The sequence below is a fragment of the Cavia porcellus genome, unplaced genomic scaffold, assembly GCF_034190915.1.
Source record: "Cavia porcellus strain 051 isolate PalLab524CR breed Dunkin Hartley unplaced genomic scaffold, mCavPor4.1 scaffold_13, whole genome shotgun sequence".
Taxonomy (NCBI): Eukaryota; Metazoa; Chordata; class Mammalia; order Rodentia; family Caviidae; genus Cavia; species Cavia porcellus.
Genome location: NW_026947496.1, coordinates 67,007,149 through 67,013,222, shown reverse-complemented (window position 1 = coordinate 67,013,222; position 6,074 = coordinate 67,007,149).

The following is a 6,074-nucleotide window of genomic DNA, read 5'->3' as shown; positions in this document are numbered from 1 at the left end:
TTAGAGGCAAAACCAAGGTGCTCCATCTTCCCCACTCCTAGGAATTTACCTGTGACTCTATCTTCCCCACCCCTAAGAATTTGCCTCTGGCACCAAAAGAATACCAATGGGCTACCTGTGCATCCCTAATGCCCCTTCAGGCTCCACCCCAAACCTAAGCTACATGTATGCCTTCACTCCATGTGTCCCACGGAGAGATCGCTGACCCTGGGGGGAGATGCCGCACCCCAGGGGCTCAGGGGTCTCTCCCTGCATTCTTAAAATAACGGTCATTTATATTTCATACTTCTTATCTTTTCAGCCGATGCCCCCACAATTCTATCATATGGTTCCCCAACCGGGAACAGCAGACTAGAGACTCCTGGGGCCCTCTCAGTCTGAGTCCCCTGCCATTTTGCAGACCAGACTGCATCCTGCATTAATTCCTCACTTTTACACAGGGAAGCTGGAAACTTGTCACTGCTGGTTCGCAAACAACACCAGCCGAATTTACCACAGGTGAACAATCCCCGGAGATTGCCGCTGGGCCAGGCCCCACGCAGGTTTTCTCCCCCTTTCCGTGGGTTTGTGCAATGCTCTCACGTCCTTAGATAGCCCAAGGCAGAGCTTTTCTGGGCCAACCTGGCTCACACTGAAAGACTCTTACGTCCTTCAGAGGTTTAAGTTCTCACAGGCAGAGCCATTACTAACTCCACGGAAATCATCCACTCATATATATATTGGTGACGGCCAATTATTATGAGCTTTGGAACCAAAATACTGGTCTAAAACAAGTAAAAGTGACGACTTAAACTTAGTAGACCACGGTCCGTTGCCTCATCTGGCTATAACTCCGTGGGCCAGCCCCCACACCAGATTTTATCTTGGGGACCACTTCCTGTCCCCCCCCAAAACACCATACCTATCTATGGCTTATCACACTGACGACAAGTTTACAAAACTCTCTATCTTTAAGCCTTTGTTTTGAGAATGTGTGTCCTTTCTCACCAGCATCCCTTTGTTTCCTCCCTGCTGCTCCTTTCCCACCAGGATGGGGGAGGTGCACCCAAACAGTGTTGGGAGATACTGCTGCTTTAAGCTTTCACGCCGCACCCCAACTCTCCGCACCCCAACTCTGCGCAGTGTCTCGGCTCTCATGCTATGCTCCAGCTCCGTGTGGGGTCTGGCTCTAATGCCGCGCCCCACTCTGCGCACCCCATAAGCAGCCCCAGCTTCAGGCGGTGCCCCAGCTTCGTGCAGGGTCCTGGCATACAGGGTCCCAGCTGCATCTCAGCTCCACCACCCGTGCGCCACATGCCCGCTATCCCTGCCCCCCGCCCTGCATGCGTTTCCGGGGCAGTTCCAGCCCCGCCCCATGCACTGCTGCCTGATGCACACTCTGCCTTCACTCTGAGTGCGCCGTCCCTATGTGGGGCGTGCTCTACCCGCGTGTGCCAGAGCAGTCCCCACCTCCAAGCTCAAGCGCGGCCCTGGCTGCCAGCGCAGAGACAAATGCAGCAAGTTGCAACAGACAGTTCATAGTTGCTGATCTGATGGTAAAATTAAAAAAATAATTATAAACGTTTGCTGGGAACTACTAGCTCTTTTCCAAAACAAGGGTTATATGATACATGCAAAACAAGACCAACACTGCGGCAGAAGCCAACTTAAACCTTTCCCAGCCTGTCTGCCTGCCCTGGCTCAGCCCTCCACCAAGCCATAATTAACTATATCCAACTGATATTAAATGACACCGTAGCTGATCTCTCTCCTAAATAAAAAGGTAGAAATTACTTAACAGGCCATCCTCCAAAAATCAGATGGCATTAGACATTTTTAACAACGTAAAGAGATACTTATATATGACATAAATGACATGTCAGTTCCTAAAATTCTCTGGACCTGTCCTCCTTATGGGAAGCCATTACTAAAATTATAAATACCTTGTTGACTGCATACTTACTTAATTTTATAGATACCTTCTACTGTACACCAAATCCCAAACAAAAAGGGCAAAACTTGACTTTCAAACTCCACAGAGACCTTCTTAATATGGCTTTTAGTGTTTTCAACAACAGAGATAATAATAACACTTGTGACACTTGGAGTTCTGAGACAGATAAACCGACACAAGGTGGAGCTGCCTGGGCCCCCCCCATGGACCATGCCTCAAATGCAGCAGAAGGACATTGGGCAAGAGAGTGTCTCATCCTGGCGTTCCTTTGGGACCTTACCCCAGGGCTATTGGACTGTCCTAGCCACCAGAGAGTGGGCAAGTCATCCTAACTTGTAGCCCTCACAGGAAATGCCAACACTGCCAGATTCATTGCTGACAGATCTGCTTAAGTTCACTTGCTGCTGAAGACTGATGGGGCTCAGGGCCAACAACAGCCCCCCTTTAAGGTGTCTGTCTCGGAGTCCAAGTCCCACTAAAAGTCTCAGGTAAGACATTCTCTATATTTGTGGACATAGAGGCCATATATACAGAGTTCTTCCTGAGTGTTCAGGCTGCTATAGTAAGTCCTTAATCTCTAGGGGGTATTGAAGGTCAACCTATGCCATTTACAATCAGGGCCTATTTCGTGCAGGTCCCAGGCTGCTTCTTCCCAGTCCACCCAGTGGTGCCAAATCTTCCCTCCACCACTCACTCTACATTCCTAAATCTTAAAAATGCTTTTTATTCCCTTGTGTTTATACAGACTGACCCAGACACTGAGGCCTCAACAGCTTACACCTGGTATTGCTAGAAAATCTCTCCTCAATGCTATAGACCACTTCCTTCCTTTCCTATACACCAGTTTCTCAGACACAACCCTGGTCAAGACTGACAGATAAATTTTGCCTTCTCACCTTTGTTTATACTTTTTCAGGATACATAAAAGCCTTTCCCACAACCAGGGAAACTGCTGATATACTTACTAAAATCTTGTTACAGCAAATCATTCCAAGGACTACAACCAGGTTAGAGTGACCCATACCTGGTATTCTTGGCAACTTCAACAGTGATCAAAGTTGCTAGATTGTTATCCTGGTTTCACATCACTCAGGCTAAGTGGTGCCCTTCCAGCCTTAGATCTAACCATCCTTTTGCCTACTTGTCTCCTCACAACCACAACCACAAGGCCTCACAACCACAACTCTCAGGCGTCATGTTTTGTTATCTAATTTGGTTTCTAATTTCTTATCCTTTTTTACAGTAGGACTCTCAACAGTATTTCCTAAAGACTCCTACGTCATGCATACAGAGACAAGCCTTACCCTCTTAACTTTTACCCTTTCACATGGGGGAGTAATCACCTCTCCTAACTTCATTCCTTCTAACCCCACATTTATTTTTCAGAATTCTGCCTTACTGTGAAAATTTCTACCTCAACATGGTCCTGATATAATGACATATCAAAATCAAAAGCACCTTTCCCTCTACCTCACCTGGGTCCTTAAATATGACAGTGCCATGCCTCCTCATAACATCTTGTCTCTTTGTTTTTCCAGTCTAACATACGTGCATTCATCAGTGAAGTTGTCCTGGCTAAAACATTTGGCACGAGCTTCTACATGGGCATCAACCTGTCATCTTGTCGAGTCCCCCAGACCCCTGTACAGCATCCCCTTCCAGCAGGAATCAGTAAAAAAAGAAATCTCCACCCCTTTTCCTAATAATAATAATCATAAGACAGGATATGAAAGAATTTTGGCCCAGACAGGACACTGTAGCTGGTAAGCCTTAGAGGCAAAACCAAGGTGCTCCATCTTCCCCACCCCTAGGAATTTACCTGTGACTCTATCTTTTCCACCCCTAGGAATTTACCTCTGGTGCCAAAAGAATACCAGTGGGCTACCTGTGCATCCCTAATGCCCCTTCAGGCTCCACCCCTAACCTAAGCTACATGTATGCCTCCACTCCATGTGTCCCATGGAGAGATGGGGGGTGGATATGTTGTACCCCAGCGGCTCAGGGGTCTCTCCCCGCATTCTTTTTTTTCTTTTTTTTCTTTTTTTTTTTTGTCTTTTTCGTTTGTTATCAGAACCGGGGATTGAACTCATGACCGCCTGCTTGCAAGGCAGGAGCTTATGCCGCTGAGCTAAATCCCCAGCCCTCTCCCCGCATTCTTAAAATAAAGGTCATTTATATTTCATACCTATCTTTTCAGTTGCTGCCCCACAGTTCTATCAGTCCCAGGAGGACGCCTTGAGACACAATAATTATCAACCAAAATGGTAAACATGTAAACAAATCCAAATATTGGTTGATTGTATTAAATAATAAGAATACTTTCAAACTGTGGAGCTTAAAAAAAAAAAAGAGAAAACCTTGGACCACTTAAATCAGGAGGGGGAAGAGCAGACTGTCCCACAAGCTTCCTGTTCCGTTTTCCCTCAGCAGCGGTGGGGACCGGCGAGGGACAGGCGGCGCGGAGGCCCGGACCCCACACTGACCCCACACTGACGCCCCGGCGGGGTGCGGCGCTCGCTGGCTGAGGCGAGGCACGAGGGCGGTCCGAGGGGTGCAAAGGGCGCGGGCGCCAGCCAGGTGACTCGCCCCCAAGCCCCAGGCCGCCTCCGGGCCGCGCCACGCCGGGAAGCCTCTTCCGGTCGCTCCAGCCCGCTGCAAAATTCTCACACGCCCGGGGCCCACATCCACCGAACGCCGGCGGACAGTGGGCGGTCCTGGGCCGGAGGAGGTTGGGGCTGGCGCCCTCGGCGGCCGGGGGATGCCGCAGCCGCCTGCAAGGCGGGTTTCCTTAATTCCTGGCTTCACGCTGCCCCGAGCTAACCTGCGCTGCCCCGCTCAGCTCCGACTCTGCTCGGCATGGGCTCCCGCTGCTTCTGATTTATTCTAGCTGAAGGCCCACAGAGTCCAGCAGCATCTGCCCAGCCCCAGAGTCTGGGACCCTGCTACTCAGAGGAACAGGAGGCCTGACAAAGGCAGGCAGAGAGCGCAAGACGAAGTAGGAGAGGGGAAGGAGGTACTGGCTGAATAACAGCCTCCCCAAAGATGTCTGCATCCTAGCCCCCAGATTCTGTGACTGTGTCCCTTTACATGGCAACGGGAATTAAAGCTGTTTGAGAAAACTGAGTTTACTTAGCAGATTTCTTTAACCTAAGGAGACCCTGGATCCAGTAAGAGGACATAATGGAATCTTGGGTCCTTGAATATGCAAGAGCAGGCAGGGGGCCAGAACCAGACATGGGTGTCTTAAGAAAGAAGGATTTGCTCAGCCATTGTTCATTTTGTTGGTTTTGGGAGGACTTCATGATCTAAGTTGCAAAGGTAAGGAAATGGAGTCTCAGAGCCTCCAGAAAGGAATGAGACCAGAACCTTAAGGTAATAAAGGTAAGTCACATAGTGTGTTGCGTGTTACAGTGGCCCTGGGAAGCCAGCACGATCTGTGCATGTACAGGGCTTAAGGGGTAGAGGTGTGTAGAGGGACCTCCAGGGAGGGAGGGAATCCGCTCTCCTCAAAGAGATTCGATTTCTACGCCAGAGCTAGCCTATCAGCCTCCCCTGGAGGGTGCCCGGGTCAGTGCACTTAACACCCCTGAATACCAGGTAGCCTGTGAGGCCCTGCAGTGCTCCTTCCTTCTATCACTCCAGAGTTCTCTGCAAGGCAGGCAGACCACAGGCAATTGTGCTCAATACACAGAAAAGGAAGCTGAGGCCTGGAAGAGCTATGGACAGGAGCAGCACTGGGCCTGAGGGCAGGAAATGGCCAGAAGCCACACCCGAAGACTCATATTTTCTTTTTTTTTTAGAATTTTTTTTTTTTTAATTTAAAGAGAAAAAAGAAAGGAAGTAAAAAAACAAAGCAGTTAACAGGGTACAAATAATACAGAATTTCAAGAAAAAAATATACAGTAAGAAATCACTAGTTAATAGGTTACACATTGTCATCTTAGAAACAGTTGTCCAAATTATAAAATTAAAGCATATAAAGTAGACATTCATACAGTGAGATTGCAGACAGTTCCGTTCAGTGATCCAAAAAAAGCTCAGTAATATGGTTTTCCATCCTACACATTGAAACATACATGCAGTTATATCCTTTAGACCACCTTCCTTTCCTCTCTTTTTTACAATAACAATTACACTTTTT